This window comes from Ostrinia nubilalis, chromosome 2 (genome assembly GCF_963855985.1).
Source record: "Ostrinia nubilalis chromosome 2, ilOstNubi1.1, whole genome shotgun sequence".
Taxonomy (NCBI): domain Eukaryota; kingdom Metazoa; phylum Arthropoda; class Insecta; order Lepidoptera; family Crambidae; genus Ostrinia; species Ostrinia nubilalis.
The window spans coordinates 2,420,713-2,441,018 of NC_087089.1; the positions used below are offsets into that span (position 1 = coordinate 2,420,713).

The 20,306-nt window shown below is 35.3% G+C and overlaps 1 long non-coding RNA gene and 1 other non-coding gene across 4 annotated transcripts in view; both read left to right on the forward strand.

Moving 5' to 3' along the window:
• The first annotated feature begins 969 nt into the window (after window positions 1-969).
• The window catches only part of LOC135080132 (uncharacterized), a 57,866-nt gene continuing 38,529 nt past the window's right edge, over window positions 970-20,306 (forward strand). Inside the window, exon 1 of one of the 3 annotated variants that reach the window (XR_010258950.1) lies at window positions 970-1,284. This is a non-coding gene — a long non-coding RNA (uncharacterized LOC135080132). Of the gene's footprint in view, window positions 1,285-10,072; window positions 10,310-11,138; window positions 11,335-20,306 lie in introns of those variants that run through there. The other 2 variants (XR_010258948.1, XR_010258949.1) reach the window with 2 other exon arrangements.
• Trnar-ucu (transfer RNA arginine (anticodon UCU)) lies at window positions 3,076-3,148 on the forward strand. Its single transcript has one exon. It is a non-coding gene; the product is annotated as a tRNA-Arg (tRNA).

The following is a 20,306-nucleotide window of genomic DNA, read 5'->3' on the forward strand; positions in this document are numbered from 1 at the left end:
GGCCGAAGCCGATCCGGTTCCATAGACGCACAGACAAACCATAAATTATTATTAGACAACATTATCATAACTGTAATAATTAATTACATCCGAAACTAGAATTAATATGCATTCAGAGCTAATTGGAATTTACTGATATTTGGAATATTTTAAACATATCACCTAGATTTTACGAAACCATAATGAATACAATGTTGGATAAAAAAGCGGGATTCTTTTTCCACCGCGTCCATGAAATTTTAAAATGTAGGTATAAAGAAAATACTTTTTTATTTTCTACGAAGCCATAATAGAATACAATGTTGGATAAAAAAGCGGGATTCTTTTCTACCGGGTCCATGAAATTTTAAAATGTATAAAGAAAATGCTTTTTTATTTTAATGTTTTGGACCCGTTGGTAATCAATGTTTGAACTTACATTTCATACTTACAAACCAATTGCTTCATAATTTCTATTAATAAAAATAATGCGGAACTTTGGAAATAAGACGGATATCAAAAATAACGTTTTTAGGATAATAATAACAATATCTTTGGGGAGGAAAAATTGGTCTATAACCAATTTAAGGACATCCCTAAAAACTAATAATTATAAGAACATCTCTAAAATAATATTGCTACGAGCTACGAAATTCGGCGTAGTACTAAAAACTTCAACGCACTAGCAACAAAAATACATTATTGTGCAATTATTTCTATAATTGGTGAATTTTACAGTTAATTTGTAAGATTACATTGTTTTATCTTACAAATTAGTCATAGTCATAATAATTTATTGCGACATGTTGGTACATACCTACTTAACTTTTAAATAAGTATCTCATGTAAAAATAACTTTTTTTCCTTATGATAACACACTGTTTTTCGTTTCTACACACTCGCAGCTTAGACTAATATTTTGTCGGTTTCAAGAAAGTGTTTCGCTAGTCAATATAATAGTCAAACAGTTTTATGACTTTAAAAATTCGTCCACATACCTCAAGCTATTGATTTATTTGCTTTCTTCGCATTTTTGGACCAAGTAAAAGTAGGCGGTCAAGTCTGGTGCCAGTCTATTATAAACCAAAATACAGACAACGAAATGTTCGGACATCGCTCGCTTCGCGCCAAAACCGGCCAGTCTGTCCGCGGCCCGCAGAGCGCATGCGCGCGCCATCTTGCGTTGTCATGGTAACGAGATTGTAATCAAACTGCCGACCAATAAAAACGTGAAAATTGTATGAAAAACTCCTTTGAAGTGAAAAGTTGTGCTTGTGTTTATTTCTGTGATTGTTTTTTATTATGGTAAGTTGTTTTTTACTTATTTATCATTGTCAGTCTTGTTCGAAACGAGCTTTGAAACGCAGTGTTTTGTTTTTGCGTATTTGTGTATTAACTGCGTTTAATTTTGAAGTCAGACCCAAAGTTTAGACTTATTATTTGACATCGGGAAAGGTAATGTTAATTTTTAAGAATGCTTTAAATAAGGTTTTATTATTGTCACTATTTTGTGGTAAATTTTGGTTGATTAAAAAAAAAAACATATTTTTTTATTTATATCTACCCACATAATGGTGATGCAATGAAAATTAATATTAAATAATTGAATTTGTGACTGTATTACGTTTTTAATTAATATAATTAATTACTTTGGCACTGTTGCAATCGGTATGATGACTTATGACTTCAAACTCCTATTCCTAAAAATAAATCAACCGAATTGAAATAGGGTGAAAGAAAATACTTTGATCTCAAAAACGTATGGAATTAACATACATAGTTAGATCTTTTTGTTATGTTGTTTTTTTATTTTATTTTTCTTCATTCAGAAAATCGACAAAATTCGATACTCAACCTTCGAATTAAACGATAACGTGACAATTCTGAGTCTCAAAATAAGTTTCGTGCAACCATTTCTCATACCAAAAAATTCACTTTACGACACGTTCACAAGGGCGCTGCGCTGTTGAAGTTTTCGTACTAAATCTTTTGATGGCGATTCGAATACGCAAACGATTCGAACTCGAAAGTTTTTCGTGCTAGCCGTAATAGGCTGGCCTCTCACGTACGTTTCAAAATCTGTAACACCACAAACCTCTTTCATCGCCCATTACCGTCACTTACCACGTTAATTCTCCATTGATGCGCGAGCGCACGTTACGTGAATCTTGCGCAAAACGAATGTAGGCCATGCAATCCGATTGTTACAAGACACGCGTGATTTGAGAAGTAAAAACAAATTGCTTGAACCCATAAGGTATTTTCACATTGGGTAATGTGGGTAGATCCAAACTTTGATTGAAGATCAATACTTACGCCACTTACACGCTATATCGGTACTACTGGTACTTAGTTTTTATTCTGTGGCCATTATACACTGGACCGCAAAGAAAAAGTGTCGGTTAGAAAATCTATACTTCTATACTAATATCGTGCTAATATTTTAATGCGAAAGTAACTCGATCTGTCTGTCTGTCTGTCTTGATTTCACGCCTAAACCACTGAACCGATTTTGATGAAATTTGGCATAGAGATAGTTTGAGTCCCGGGAAAGGACATAGGATAGTTTTTATCCCGGGTTTTGATACAGGGAAGTCTTCATGTGACAGAAAAAATCCACACGGGCGAAGCCGCGGGCGGAAAGCTAGTCTTCTATATAATATTCAAAAGTACCTGGAAAAAGTTCTGAAATAAAAACTTGAATTAATTTAGTCTATTTCATAAAACTAAGGGCACGTGCTTGATTGAAGATTTTGTAACCGACCCTTTTTTGCGGTCCAGTGTAGTTACTGTTCCGAAATTTTAAATTGCTAATTTAAACTGTGTACTTTATAACTGATTTAAAAAACATGGCGTCAGTCTAACTCTTACTTACGTTACATTTAATAAAATGTGATTTCGTATTTTTCAGCCGATAAGAATTTATCACGGATAAAAATAAATCATAGTGGCGTTTACGAACAAAACACAATCAATACTTCATTACAGAAGCAGTAAAATCAAACAAAACATTAATTAATGACGTCATACCGTGAGAGTGTAGGCGTACCGTATCGTCAATGGGACGTCTTTTACAATTTCGCCACTTCGCTCACAGTCCCTGTGGCGCAGAGGATAGCGCGTTGGACTTCTAATCCAAAGGTCGTGGGTTCGATCCCCACCAGGGATGCTTTCAATAGCTTTTTTATTTTTTTCTCTTTATTTATTTTTACAATACAATATTATTTATGTATTATTATTTGAAATAAAAATATATCGCATTTTATAATTATTGATTCAACTGCCATTTAAAAAGTTTTTTGAAAGCGATTTTTGAGATAATGTAGAGCACATTTTAATACTGACAACGCTTAACTTTTTTTATTAATTTAATACTGGCCATAAAAAACTTTCCCGCGAAATTCTTTGCTTTTTTTTTAGAACGCACGCCATTTTCGAAAGCTGTCAGTTCGATTTTTAAACAAATATCGTTCCGTTTCGTTTCACGCGGTCAATCGGTCAGTAATTCGGTTGGACGAGGCGATAAAAATAACAAAAACAAAACCTGTATGTCCTGTCCGGAACGCGCTTAGATACGGGATACGGCCCACGGGTTTTTGGTATCCGTTGTATTGACTTCTCGGTTTAAGATATTATTAATTAACGGTTAGCTTTACGTTATCTTCATTATGGTTATTTATTCTATTTTATTTAAAATCTTTATAGCACACAAAAATTGCGGTGCAAAAGGCGAACTTAATGCCGTGTGGCATTCTCTACCAGTAAACTTTTAGGTCAAAATATTAGGAGAAAGATACATTAGTATTTGTTACTGCATAGATAGTTGCTGGTAGCATTATCATTAAAAAAATTGCCATAGATAGGTCTCACCTTAAATTAATTATTATAAAGAAATAAAGAAGCGTTTACTCCAATAATAATACAGTAGGTAAGTATTTATGTTACCAATGTAGTCTCAAATGTTGAAAATAGTAGAATACTTAAAACAGTTTATTTACCTTAAAAAAACTCTAGTTACGAATACTCTATACATTAACCCAAGTTTTTATTCTGAATTAAAAACCAACATAAATATTGATGCACACAAAATCTTTGAATTCAAATTCTAGACCCCTATTCTAATACCCAAGCTCAGCCTACACGTACCACGGTCTTACGCGATGTATTTTTATCCTCCTTACCTTACCTAGGGTCTGTAAGGTCAAATCAATAACCCGACCTCAAGACAATCCCAGTTGCACTACGAATGCAAATTGCAAACGTAGGTGTAGGTAGGTATATACAGTATGCATAGCGCGCTGAATATAGATGACGTTGTTAGTCGGAATTGGATTTGCTTGTAGTTTTGGGAATGGAAATTGACAATGGCGTATTAGAAATAAGCTAGTTATTTTGGAATGATAGGTTATCTATACTTATAATAAATCTGTAGAGAGGTCAATTCTGTACATGAAATATTTTTTCAAAATAACTATCAGGGGGTGATTAGTGATCGATACTGATGCCAAAAATGCAATCAGTAAAATTTTTGTCTGTCTGTCTGTCTGTCCGTCTGTATGTTCCTTATAGAAACAAAAACTATTCGACGGATTTTAACGAAACTTGGTACAATTATTCTTCATACTCCTGGGCAGGTTATAGTATACTTAGGAATTCCTTGAATTTGTATGAAAAATCTAAACCGCTTAAGTTAGACGCTTGAAATTTGGAATGTAGGTACCTTAGTAAACTTAAAGCTTAGTTACAACAAGTAATTCCCGAAATTCCCAAGGCAACGGGAATTAGCGGGAAAATCCTTTTGTATGAAACTAGAAATTTGGCCTGCAGGTACCTTAGTAAACTTAAAGCTTAGTTACAACAGGATATTGCAAAATTCCGACGGGAACGGGAGTTAGCGGGAAAAACATTTGTATGAAAAAATCTAAACCGCGTAAGATAGATGAAGGGGGTAAAACGGGATCCACGCGTACGAAGTCGCGGGCGGCCGCTAGTTTTAAATAAAATAAAGCTAACTCGGTATTCCGTAAAAAACTTACAGAGACTGAAAAAGAATAAACTGAATAAAGACAACAATTAATGTCCTCTAACCAGCACGTATGTCTGTTATTCTGTCTGTCTGTCTTAAATAATAGTTAACCTTAAACTATTAATACGCTAAGAAACTATAAATAGATTTACTTACAATAAAAACCCGATCATTATCATAATAGTACGTGGTCTACCGGTTTGATTTACATATAAATTGTAAACAAACAAACAAGGAAAACCATGATTAACTCGAAATCTTACATCTCCAAATTGTGCAATCGTGGGTACGAGTAAGTTTTAATAAATAAGCCTAAGAAATACTGAATTATTTATTTCGATCGATAAAATCTTACTTTTTAAAAGTCCCCAGTGAAAAAGCATTTCTAAAAGAAAACCGCCACGTTTTATAATTAAGGCTGTTCAGTGTACAATGAAGATAATAAGGCCCGGTTTCTGAATTAAGATTTCCAGCTTGAGCGTGCTTCTACTCAAGAATTTAATATGAAAAGTTCTTACTTTTTATTGTCTTTTTTTGATATATTTTTGATATAATTTTCTCTCAATTTCCCGATTTTCCTGCCTTACTCAACATCAATAATGACTCAATATAGTGTCTTGCCTCATTTAAAATAGCTAGCGATATTCGAATATTGTCTAATATAGCGCCTTCATCATGTGTGGCGGCCTTTAAACCTATTTACCCGGTCCTAGCTAGCCTTACTTAATATCTATCGCTCAATATAGCGTGCTGTCTCATTTAAACTAGCTAGCGATATTCGAATATTGTCTAATATAGCGCCTTCATCGTTGTTGCGGCCTTTACACCTATTTACCCAGTCCTAGCCAATATCTATCGCTCAATATAGTGTGCTGTCTCATTAAAAATAGCTAGCGATATTCGAATATTGTCTAATATGGTGCTTTCATCATGTGTGGCGGCCTTTAGACCTATTTACCCGGTCCTAGCTAGCCTTACTCAATATCTATCGCTCAATATAGTGTCTTGTCTCATTTAAAATAGCTCGCGATATGATCGAATATTGTCTAATATAGCGCCTTCACCATGTGTGGCGGCCTTTAGACCTATTTGCCCGGTCCGGTGTGTAGCCTTGAATCAGACGTGGATTGTTCACACGGCAAACAAAAAGTGAACAAATTGGTTTTGTGTAATTGGACGTTGGATAAGGTTATGTTTTGTTATGTAACCTTAAATGCAGTTGGTGTTTATTTTGACGATTGCGTTATTTTTATAGAGTAGTAATGTTTTGATTGCGTATAAATAGAATTAGACGATAATGCTATCCTTATTGATCTGTTTACAATAGGTACCATCGTCCGAAAGAAACTCTACATTTAGGTTTTTAAGAGCTATCGGGATTTTAATAAAAATTTTTTTTAAATAAATAACGAAATAATTAGGAGTATTTTTCTTTGTTCTCTAATTTATAGGGCTGCGTTTTGGATTGTAATAGTGTTCAATATTTTCATTTATTTTATTTCGTATCACAACTGTTCTGTCCCGTATCTTACACTTACTCCTCATGTTCTCATATTAATTAGATAAACATACTCCTAATTATATCTTATCATAAAATATTTTCAAGCCTCTATCTACCTCCAAAAAGGCTGTTAATAACGGATCCAAGTAATAATAATAAATAATAATAATAAATAAATCTTTGGACAATTTCACACAGCGCCAGCTAGCCCCAATAATAAACTCATATTACAAAAAAAGTAATAAACTCATAGTAACATTAATTAAGAAAGTCCCTTCATCAGCTAAGTAGTAAGGTGTCCCTTTACATCAATTCGTGAAATCGAAGAAACCGTGCATTCTAGAGCCAAGGTCGGCGCTCGCATCGGTTCCGGTGCGCGCGTCCTGCTCTACTGTCGTCGGCATTCTTCGGCCATTTCTTTGACCAGCACAAGCTGAACACTGCTTCTTATTCAGTTGTGATAAGTGCTATTTTGCTATAAAAAAATAGGATTTTCTTCGACTCTACAAATAGCATTTAGATTTTTGTTGCAAAATCACAATACATTTATTATAACTACATGAGATGTCACAGTGTTAAAACTAAAACCCAACTACGACAAAAAACGACGCTGAAAAAGTATAAAACAAGATTTTCAGAATACTGAACTGAACAAAGTTGCCAATGTAGTTGCATAGTAATTTTCATGTTTGGAAAACCGCAGTCACACGTTGTCAAAGTGCTACGGTAGGTAGGTATACAACGTGTCCCAAAATTCAAGGATAAGCCGACGCCACAGGATGGACATAGTCTTGACTACTTTAGGAAAAATAAAGAAAATAATCTATCTCAATTATTTTTTAACTTACACAATAAATTATGAAATTCGACGAAAATTGACACCCCTTATGATATTTTACATTACCACGACCACAATTTTTCAAATATTCCTGTTTTTCTGTTTGTATCGGCAACTTAAGTAGTGCTGCTGTCTATACCAACTCTTAAAACCCCCAGAATCCTTGCAGTGTTTACACAAAAGTTAATCAAAATATGTTATTTCTTAAAAATTTTCAACGATTTTTACTTTCACTAAACTTTGACTCATCGTTTTGTAAAAAAAAAGTATGAACACTACTACGGCAAGTTTGTTATAAAGTTGACGCAACTATCCAAGATTCCAAAATGGTATAATACTCTAAGAAACCTAGTCGCAAAAAAGATATGCGTACCATTTTTACAAGCACTTCGCTAGTTAGTTAGTATGGGATAAATCTTGCAACTGAATTTAAAACCAGTTCTCCTTAACCAATTGAGCTGAAATTTGGTATACTTGTGTTCGTACGATGACAATGTAATATTATGGTACCATTGAGCTGGATGGAGTCTGGAGGTGGCCATAGGAACTCTTAACGAAACGGCGGAATTGCATCTAGTTTGGGTTCGTTGGACTTGTCTTTTCGAGCACTTTAGTGCTAGATGATGTCCAGGGTCCTGACGATGAAGTCAAGAGGTGGCAGGAGCTGGCCATAGGAACTCCTAAACGAAACAGCGGAAGCTTATCGAGTTTGGGTTCGTTGGATTTGTCATCCCGAGCACTTGGGCCATGAGATAAACAACTAAAAAGTTTAAAATAAAGTTGTAATAAAAAAAACTTTTTTAAAAACAAGCTTGACTTCGTTTGAAAATTATAATTGACTTCATCATCAGGACCCTGGACATCATCTAGCACTAAAGTGCTCGAAAAGACAAATCCAACGAACCCAAACTAGATGCAATTCCGCTGTTTCGTTTAGAAGTTCCTATGGCCACCTCCAGTCTCCATTCAGCTCAATGGTACCATAATATTGCATTTTCATCGTACTTACATAAGTATACCAAATTTCAGCTCAATCGGTTGAGGAGAACTGGTTTTAAATTCAGTTGCAAGATTTATCCCATACAACTAACAAGCGAAGTGCTTGTAAAAATGGTACTCATATCTTTTTTGCGACTGGGTATCTTAGAGTATTATACCATTTTGGAATCTTGGATAGTTGCGTCAACTTTATAAAAAACTTGCCGTAGTAGTGTTCATACTTTTTTTTTACAAAACGATGAGTCAAAGTGGAGTGAATTTAAAAATCTTTGAAAATTTTAAGGAAATAACATATTTTGATTAACTTTTGTGTAAAAACTGCAAGGATTCTGGGGGTTTTAAGAGTTGGGGTGGACAGCAGCACTACTTAAGTTGCCGATACAAACAAAAAAACAGAAATATTTGAAAAATGGTGGTCGTGGTAATGTAAAATATCATAAGGGGTGTCAATTTTCGAAGGATTTCGTAATTTATTGTGTAACTTAAAAAATAATTGAGATAGATTTTTTTCCTTATTTTTCCTAAAGTAGTCATGACTATGTCCATCCTGCGGCGCCGGCTTATCCTTGAATTTTGGGACACGTTGTATGTAACGTATGACTACGCCTTTCCAAACACGAAAATTACTATGCAACTACATTGGCAACTTTGTTCAGTTCAGTATTCTGAAAATCTTGTTTTATACTTTTTCAGCGTCGTTTTTTGTCGTAGTTGGGTTTTAGTTTTTTTACTTTTTATTATTTGTACTATTTTGGTGTTAAAGTGTATTTGTGGCGCATAATATTAACAAAAGTTAAATTGATGAACTAATAAGTAGTAAAGAAGCTATGAACGAAAAGATGTGAATTATATGCAATCAGCCCATGAATACAGGTAAAGTCACAAGCAAATGCTAGTAATATATATATATTCGAAATGTACAAGTAAAGCGCTTTCAAATGATACCAAACACGGCATATTTATCTTAACTTTATTTTTTTACTCTGTATGTTTTGTCCGCTAGAGGGCGCCACATTCGATTTTGTGAAACCCCATATAGCCTATAACCAGCGGACAATTAAGACGCTTCTAATGATATGTCATTTGTCGAATTCTGATAAGTAGTTTAGAAGTTACGAGGGAACACATGAACATACATACATACATACATACATACATAGCCTGTCAAAATCATAACCCTCCTTTTGCTTTGCCGTAGTCGGGTAAAAACTCGTAAGCAGTGCCATTGACCATACAGTGGAAAATTAAAACTGTGACTTCTATCTACTGATTGATGAGTTGATAAACCTAAGGCTGAGTTGAGCCAACTAACTTTGACCGTAACTATAACAATAAGCGATGATTTTTGATAGGTTTTTGACGTTTGTTAAAGTTAAAGTGAGACGGTGCAACCCAGCCTAAGTGATTTGACAAAATCCTCGAATCAACAGCATTCTTATAGCGTGTTGTAAAACTTGATATCATTGAAAACCGATGTGTCAAACTTTTTAAGCTGATATGTCTGTTTTCGACCAGTTTATTGTGTCCCATTTGGGAATCGAACCCTGTACCTCCGAACGGATTCCTACACTTAACCACTGGTCCACATCGACACAATTTAATGTAATGCTATAGTTATTTTATCGTCAAAACACTATCAAACATGACGCTTCTATGGCGATAACCGAAAGATTACCAATAATAATGCATTTCTTCGCTTATCTGTAAACGTAGACATCGATAGGTTTTACAATCAGTTCGTAATCAGACTCCGTAGAAATACAAAGGAAGCGATAATATTCGATTCAAGTTGACTAATATTAGTCAAAGATACATAAACGTGAGTGAAAGTGTGAAAATTTGTGTTTAAATGTGCTGATTTTGTGCTAGTGAAGTGTAATGAAAAATCTATTGAAGATACGATATTTTAGTGGCAATTTTATAAGGATACAGTTAAAATAACATTTGGGATTTCACATTTTTTAAGGTAAATCTTTGATATTATTAGAAGCTAGTGTTGTTAATCCGGTTTACGAAATCAACTTCTGAGTTAAGGTAGTCGAATTTGTTGAAGTGTAAAATGAATTGAGATGGTTTTCAGAGAAAATCAAGTTTCTATCACATGTAATTGAAAAAATACTTTGTGTAAGTGTCACTAAAAGTCGGTTTATCCTCATTTGATACAAGTACGACGAAAAATATACTTTTGTACCTACTTCAGTTGTAAAATTTTATACTAACACTAATCTAATGGTTACCTAAAATAATGTATAAGTAATGGTACTAACTTCGTAGCTATTGCTTACTTATTTACCTATATTGAATACTAAAGTGAATGTGTAGGCGTTCGTCGTTTTCCTACTCTATGCCTCTATTACCTTCAAAGCTCTACATCGTAACTATTGTATAGGTTTTAGTCAGTATATTTTCCTTTAACATTGACATAATAGTCTGGCTTAAGGTTCAGCTACTTATGATCATGTAAGTAAAGAAACGAAACTCGTAACTCGTTGGTATGATATTCGTAAGTGCTTGTGAAAGGTATGATTTTGCAGAAAAAATACCGGTTGATTTTTGTCCGTAAGAAAAATGATGCACGATAACTTAGGAATTTCTTTCAATCAACCTAATTTTATACAGACCCCATGTACACTTTTCCTTAATCCTGTATGTACTTCTATCTAACAGTATTATGGTTATTTACCATGTTCTTGACACCAAACATACTTAGCATTACAATTTTCCTTTACAACTGTACGTGAAAACTCTCGGTCATAAGGTCGTACTCACAATCGCGAACGTCGGTCATCAGTGCCACTATGACCGCAGCGAGAGACGCTTGTGTGATCGCGTTAAGACTACCGCGATGTCAATATCCGTGAAGTAGTTCGGATTTTGCGAATTAGCAAATTGTGTTCGATTGTTTTTTGTGAAAAGTGAATTAGGTTTGTGGATTTGAGAATTCAGAATTTGTGTATTGATGTTTTTGTTTTGCAAAGGATTGTTTTGATCGTAAGTTGAATATTTTATTTACGAGTACATAGAATTATGTATCACATGTTTGTATGAGTCATGCTAGCATGGATATTGTTTTGATTTGCATTATGTTTTTTGCTGTGTTAATGCTGTGTGAGTTAATTTTATTTTGAGTAAACACATAAATTTTTCAAGTGATTCGCTGAATATCAATATTTGGATTGTTGATTAGTTTGTATATGAAAGTATTCATGAATGAATGAATTAATTATTTATTCAGAATTTTGCATTTTTAATGCTATGAAGATTAAATTTCAGACAATATGATTTTATTAATGTAAAACTAGCGTTTCAATCTCAGGCTGTTATCTTATTTATACAGTGGAATTGTAAAATTTCGTTACCAAATCTATTTTCATTGACTTATTCATCAAATTAAAAAGAAAACAGTGCAATTTTGTCCAAAACCGTGTCAGAATACAACATAAACAAAATTAACTTCCGCCATAAAGCTGGTACTTTGGGAGAAAATAATGCTGTTCTAATAACGCGGAATTACTATTATTGCCATCGTAAATTCAAAACCGGATGCCTTCGGTAATCTGCTGTTATAAGAAACCTTATCTCAATAATAATTGAGATGTGAAAGTTCGCTTTTGTCACGCATCAGCAAAAACATACACAAATAGCATCCTATGTATTGTAGGTATAAGCCTATACACTTTTGTAAGAATTTAGTTCAAAGTTTAGCTACTAAAGTTGGCCGTGCTGTCAATTTTGAAAATTGGCGGTGTCTCTATATACTCACATCACATACAAAAGCATATGAATATAAAAAACATGAGAACAGTCGAATTGAAAACCTCCTCTTTTTTAAGTCGGTTAAAAAAGTCATGTTCCCGACATGGAAAATGATGGGTTTCTACAAACTTTCAACCCTTATTTCTGAACCTTCAAGTTTTTTGGCGGATTTGTCCCTTTCTTGCTGTTTATCTGGGCTCAAAATAATATAAAAACATCAAGTTTGTTTCAGCAATATATCTCAAATACTCTAAGACAAATAGACAGCGAGTATATTTATTTGTAAATTTAGATATTATTTCTACTTGTAATATAGATAATATACTATATGTAACCCGAAGTATCTGACTTTTATGACACTCTAATCGGTAGCTGATGCTTTTACATGATGATGCCATAACGCGTATGATTTATAAAACACATAAAATATTACGGTTTTACGACCCATGCACGCGGAATTTTTATAGGCTCTACAAATAAAAATACATTGCTCACATTTCTTTCCTTAATATTCGCTGCTTTTTCCATACCATTGTTAATGTATTTCATGAAATATCTAATTAGTACCTTTTTTGATTAGTTAGTTTTGTGTCTGTAGATTTGATTGATTTTGTGGATTTCTACTAGTAATAGTTGGGATTGAAACGGACTGCATGAATTTTAACTCTGGATTTTTTAGGTTAACTTTATTGAATTTATTTTTTTTGCAATATTTTAATTTTTTAACGCGGAAACCTGTCTTCTTACTAAAGTATAAGTAGCCTATTATAAAATGTAAAAACAAACAGAAATATGTCAAAAAAATTAAATAAAACTCGGTTTTTTTTCATGTTACATACAGACAAATTAATTTTACTTGTGTCTAAGTATCAGTACACTTACCAATTTCGATGGTGCACTATTAAGGCTTCAAAGGTCAAGGCAGTATAATGTTTGTTCACAAACAGACATCAAGGTGATTAGTTAATTCTATATTAGTAGGTACGTATACAAAGATCAAGGAAGACTTTTATAGTAAGTTCTAATCAAATAGCTCAATACTCAATGCTCAATACTTATTATTGCTTTTCTCATTAGCGTTTTCAACTTAGGTCTTACAATTTAAGCAGTTATACAGTGTGTCGATTGAGAGTTATGGAAAGTAAAATTACGATCACTTCAGGGAAATTTGACGTCATTACAGAGCAATTTGGAACAATCAATGGGGGAATAAAAATCATCAGGGGAAATTAAGACATTGGACGGGACCTTAGAATATTGCAAAAATAATGGTCACAATAATTTGCTTACTTAAGAAAATATTCTTAACTGAAAACTAAATAGTTTACTAAGACTAATAGAATGTTTACAATAACCTGACACTTTTTCGGTAGAATTTTCAGGATTTTTGAAACGAATTAAGCACTTCTAATAACCAAAATCGAATGGCCAATAAGTTATAATTATGCTATGCTAGTAAGAGATGTGGAATAAAATTTAAAAAATCTTTTATAGGAATTATTCAAATGGAATATGCAAAACACCATATACTTAAACTATTAAACTATTAGCCTTTTATCAGTAAAATCTTGGAAATCAAGCGCAGCGTGAAATCAGTAGGCCTAAGATGCGCGCCGTGATAGGCGGTTATCACGCCATTTTATCGATTTTGCCCATACAAATTGACTTCGATAAAAGTTATCACGGCGCGCATCTTAGGCCTACAGGTCTACGTTTAATAAATCAGACGAAATTGATTGATATCTCGTAATTTATTAAACGCCAATCATGAGTACGTCCACACAACACTCGTAAGATTACCTTATTTAAAATTCAATTAAGTAAAGAAAACAACACCAGAGATTATCTGGGTCAGATGTTCTCAAAGTTTGCTCTGCGAAACCCCTAGAGGGATCTTTAAAGAAAACCCAGTGAAATTGATTTATCCTTGAATATTTTTGGTTACCCACGGGAGCATAACAGCTTCATCAAATACAAATAAAAAAGACTCCAAAATATTGAGAATTATCTTCCTCAAGACGGGTTATGGTTAAGCTGATGATTGTTAACATTATTTGGCTACCAGTGAATGCTACAAGGCAAAGCAATGGTAGAATAAAAAAATATCTAGAAACTTTAAAGGGCAATGTATAGTTAATTTAGTTTTAAGCTATTTAGTATTAAGGTGTTCAAATGAGACTGTTTGTATCTTTAAATGTTAATAATTAAATAAATATTGCACTATTTTTAAAAGGGGTCCGATTATGTTTGAGAACCACTGGCCTGCACAGAGGGCGAGTAAGCCTGATTTAAATTGGAAAATAGGCAGATAGCGCGTGAAAAGTCATCTATTTTTACAGTTAATTGATTCAAGTTAACTATAAGCCTTAGATTATAAATTAATAATAATAGGTTAAAAGTATGTAGAACATCATCATAAATTCAGCATACTTAGATATCTTTAGAGAAGCCTACATTTTTTATATCATATGGGTTGTAATAACCCTTGTGTCAAACATCATGATGGGCTTCTGTCATTGACACCATAACAGAATTAAATGCTCATAAATAAACTAGCTAGACTATTTCATCATCATAATTTCAGCTATTAATTATGTCAGCTAATAGGCTGAAATTATGTCCTATCAAATAACGTCCTATGGGACGTCCACTGCTGAACATTGGCCTCCCCCAATGACTGGTTGGCAGCGGCTACCATTCAGCGCCTTCCTGCTACCTCTATGAGGTCGTCGGTCCACCTTGTCTGTGACTATTATTGTGGAAGACTATTGCCCGTTTTCATCATCAATCCCTAATTTTTAAGTGACCCCTTTGTAAACAAAATTCCTGTTGTATGTTACCATAGGGGTCACTTAAAAATTTGGGATTGATGGTGAAAACGGGCATATAAGTCCAAAATATTAACGGTTTGTATTAATGTTTAAAACGAACCCGTGAAAATATGATAGGGAGGGATTATGAAATTCATAAAATAAAATTCATAAAATTCATAAAATTCATTTATTTTTGCAAATAGGCTTTAAAACAGCGCTTTTACACGTCCCAATATTAACCCTACCACTGCTTCGGGACAATAAATGGGCCAGTGCTGAGAAGAAGCAGCGCAAGAAACTCAGTCACTATTGTCAGCCTTCTTTTCAAGGTTTTACAGTCTTTAAAATATACAAATTATAGTCATAAGTATTGATGCGAGCTAGGTAGTTAAACATTCCAAACATTTTTATCCTTTATATAATCATCAACTTTATAGTAGCCCTTTTTCATTAAGGTGCTTTTGATATGTGCTTTAAATTTATGAATGGACAATTCTACAACATTTTGTGGTAATTTATTGAAAAGTTTAATACATTTCCCCATAAATGAATTACCAATCTTGTGCAGTCTGAAATTTGGAACGGCAAGTTTATTTTTGTTTCTTGTATTGAACTTGTGTAAATCACTCTTTCTAGTAAATTGCTCTACATTTTTGCGAACATATAAAAGGTAATTGGTGTTCAAAGATTCTGTACAGTGTCCCAAAAAGCTCGGACCGTGGTTGTAAAATAAAACACTGATCCAAGTTAAGTGAAGTATATTGAACCTTAATGTTTTAACTTAAATAGCCAGGAAAAAATCAAATGATATCGCGATTGAACGAAGCACATCGCCATCTAGCTACGCAATTTCAGAACCTATGACTTTTGACATTTTCTATAACTATTTTCTAAACTATGACAGACGCAATCTCAAACATAACCGCCCACCATGAACACCGTGCGGTGTTCATCATTAACATTAGTATCGCGTACATGAGACTTCGACAAAATACCTATAACTTAGTTATTAGTTAAGTTATAAAGTAGTGTACTTGATACCTGATTGGACTGGTACGATATAAGTAATGACATTCGCTGGTATAAAAACTATAAAAATCTCAAAACAATTAAAATAACTTAAGAAACAAAACATAGTTGATACTTCAATACTTAAAACATAACACATCTAATAATTATGCTATGTGCGACTTGTACGAGTACAGTTGCTTATGACTTCAACAAATCCTAATATTCAAAACCTACAATAATAAACGAGACTCAATTAGGCTGCCACAGGTAAGGCACAATTTCGAAACAGGTCATTTTATGGTAGAGCTTTTGCATAACACGTTAGCCAACGAACAACACGAGTAATTATTGTCAGTGACGGGAAGCTTGTCAACAAAGATGTCATAAAGCCAACGAGCCGGGGAAGATCATTCTCTTTCACTAGCCCCACGTTACCTATTTTGGGTACCTGTGAAGACCTACCTGTGATGTCTCTTTAGAAACTGAGCTGAGTATTTGAGTATTCTCTGAGAGAGTTGCCATCACTGAAGACTACACATTGCAAACCACACAATATTGCTTATGTTTTCCTAAATTGGTATCTTGGTTACAACCTAGTGGACTGTATTCGATAGCTCTTTTGTCAACCAAGAGAGACCATTCCTCAATAACGGCTCACTTGTCGTTGTGAGCGTGCGAATTGATGATTCTGCTACTATGACATAACGGCGAACCGTCTACAGGTTCTGAGTGAACCTGGCCAGATAGGATCCATCCAAGCTTTGTATTCTGTGCCAGAGGAGAGCCTGGAGAACCCTTGATTATTCCTTCAACTAAAATCTGGCTGTAAATGTCGGCTCCTAGAATCAAATCAATTTTATGAGGAGTGTGAAATTTGGGATCGGCTAATTTGAGTTGTATCAAGCTCTGACTCAGTTGACTCTTGACCTTCCGCTTTGGGATGACTGATGTCAGTTTCTTTAATACGTAAGCTTTAACTGGAGTGGCAAAAGTGGGATCAAGAGTCGATTGGAGCTTAAAGCTTACCAATGATTTCGAAACAACAGGTTGAACTCTATCACCTACACCTGATACATTTACATCACACGAAACTCGTTTAAGGCCTAGTGATCGTGCTGCTGACTCCGAGATAAATGAAGCCTGAGAACCTTGGTCCAACAGAGACCTAAAAGTTAGCATATTTCCGGACTGCGATTCTACCCTAACAAGTGCAGTGGCCAGAAGGACTTCACTATGAACACTGGAGTTACTAGGCAACGAAGTGGCTACAATGACTTCACTATTATCAACTGATGAGCTCTCAACATTTTGATCAGTTGACTTGGGACTACTGACATGCAAAAGAGAATGATGCTTCCTTTTACAAACTCGGCACCTGGAAGTTTGACGGCAAGCAAATACGGAGTGACCGGAACACATGCAATTATAACATAATCCGTTGGACTGAACAAAATTACGTCGTGCTTCCACCTGTTCTTTTGCAAAATTCTTGCAATTGTATAACCTATGACTCTCTGAACAGAATGGACACGATATTTCAGCAGCGTGATGGACAGAAACGTTATTGCGGACTACATTATTTGGCTTTACTGATTGAGAAGGCAAAAACTCTAGCGACCGGAACCTATGTTCTAAAAAGTTCTTAAATTGGCTCATTGTAGGATGGTCGTCGGAAGTGCTTATTTCTGCCTCCCACAACTTGCGAGATTCTGGATCTAATTTTGCGCTAATCAAATAAATTACGATAACATCCCATGAATCTGTTTCTAAACCCAAATTCTTTAACCCGTTTAGGCAATCGCAAGTTGTATCTAATAAAGATTTAATTAACTCAGATGATTCGGAACTAACATTTGAACTAACGCTTTAATAAACAGTTGGCTAAATACTTTTTGTTGCTAAACTTTTTGTTCAACAGAGCCCAAGACTCAGTATAGTTTGCATCGGTAACAGGGATGTGACGCAAAAGCTGCTCTGCCTCTCCTGTTAAGTGGGCTTTAAGATAATGCAACTTGTGAACATTTTCCAGACTATCATTCCTATGGACCAGGGACTCAAACAAATCTTTAAAAGTGGTCCACTCCGTGTACTTTCCACTAAAGGTGGGAATACTAATTTTGGGCAGCTTAACCTGTGGCATACTAACAGACGTACCGGACTGCGGGATAGGAGACTTAATGCTCGAGGCTACAGCAACAACTTCACTCAAGCTCTCTTTTAAGTTGGTCTTATAATCGCAGTAGAGCTCGTGTGTGGATTCAAAAACATCATCTGTGAAATAGCTAGAGCTCCTGTACTCGTCAGTCTCAATATCTGAAATAATAGTTCGGTGCGTATCAGTAAACAACCTCCATTGTTCCTCTAATGTTTCCAGCCGTGTCTCAATGTAAGCTTGGGAAATTCTGGATTTAGGGGACTTTTTAAAGTTTACATGACCCTTGCTAATCGAAACTCTCACATCCTCCTGTAACTTAACTAAGGCTTCCATATTGACCTCTGAGGAGTGATCCATTGAGTGAAAAGACTTTTCTAAATCATTAGGCATGGAAATATTAAATGAACAGTTAATTACCTACATAGATTAAGATCACAATTAAATTAAAGTTAGTTAATACCGCACAGTTAATTAAGAAATTATTAACACACTTTGAAAATACCAAGTCCAAAATCGCAAAAAATTCTAAGTCCTGAGATGCAAAATTTTCTAAGTGTTTGAAAAAATAGAACTTATAAAAAATCGGGCATAGGTTCGCCGTCTGTTCACTTTTTCGCCGATTATTCTAAGTCCTAGCTACGAAACTAAATAAATCACAAGTGTTTGACAACTGCTAACTAGGTACTAAGAAAATCAAAGTCCGAACTGTCAATTTTGATTTTGTCTCTGATCACTGACTCACGACTTTTCCGAGTTGCACTGCTTTTACCGCCATCTGGTTGCTCCTCGTGAACTCCATAAACTCGCACCGCTTTTAGCGCCCTCTGGAGAATCCTTGTCTATGGCACTGCTTTTAGCGCCATCTGGAGGATCCTTGTAGGTGGCACCGCTTTTAGCGCCCTCTGGAGAATCCTTGTCTATGGCACTGCTTTTAGCGCCATCTGGAGGATCCTTGTAGGTGGCACTGCTTTTAGCGCCGTCTGGTGGAAAACCCAATCCAAATGCTTTGCGCTGACGTCATCACAGCAGAATCCGCTTTCCGCTTCCGCAAAGCACACCATAAGCGACAGTCCACCGCTTGGTCGGTGTGACGAAGAGTGGCCAGCTGTACAAACCTCCACGTAGCCGCGCGGGGCGCGGAAGCGGGGCGGACGTGTTTATTTTGCTCCCGTGTATCTTAATGTTTACAATGATTTATCCGAACAATTGATGTGTGGTGAATTTAAAGTTACATCGCTAATTGCTAAATCTATCTAACTGTGAACCTTGAGTGTTAAAAAGTGGACTAGTTTTAAAACAGTGAACGAATTTATAAAATCAGCTGTTACATTTTGAACGTGTGGTGGTGACCGATAGTGTCGTGTGTCCTTGCTAGGCGAGGTCGGTCATTGAACTCACTGCGCTCGGATCGGATCGTTGATCTTCGTCTGCGATCGTAAAATCACCGCAGACACATAATAGACAATTTCGCCCGCTCACTGCGTAGCACCGTGGTGTTGTGAGCGTAGCGTGCGATTAAAGTTCACTTGTCTTGGGACCCTGGTTCAAATCTCGAAGTGACATATTTTTTGTATTTTTTTTTTTTTTGGGATTTCCTCTTTTAAATAATATATTTTTGAAAAATGGCACCGAACAAAATTATCTGTGGAGGGTGCCGTGTTGTTATTGAGGACAAAAGATTTTTGTTGTGTAATGGCTGCGGCCAGTATTACGACTTGATTTGCGCTAACGTCTCGCAGAAGAGATTTAACAACACACTACCAAAAGATTTCAAGGATGCCTGGCGATGCGCTCTCTGCAAGAGCAACCAGCCGAAATTGGACAACACCAACACCCCTGTCCGTGCTGCAGCCGAGGGCGTCACACTGCAGAGAGGAGCTGCAACCAAAAGTCCTGTACAATTGGACATGTCGGCCACTGAGCAGTCATTAACCTTTATGGGTAACTTAAATGACACTGCTCATAATATTACCGTTGAGATGTCTGACTATCAAATATTTGCTATGGAGTTGCGCTCATTTAAAGAAGAGATGCGGGAAGAGCTCAGGGCCAACAGAGTACAAATACAGCAGCTTAATGAAACTATAGCATCGATTTCTAAGAGAGTCACTGAGAGTGAAAGTCGCATTAGTAAGCTCGAAGAGCGTATGCAGGTTTTGGAGGACAGTCAGCCCAACGACCAGACACAAAAATCCCTTGCGGCCTCTATTGAGCATCTGAAGGCTGAA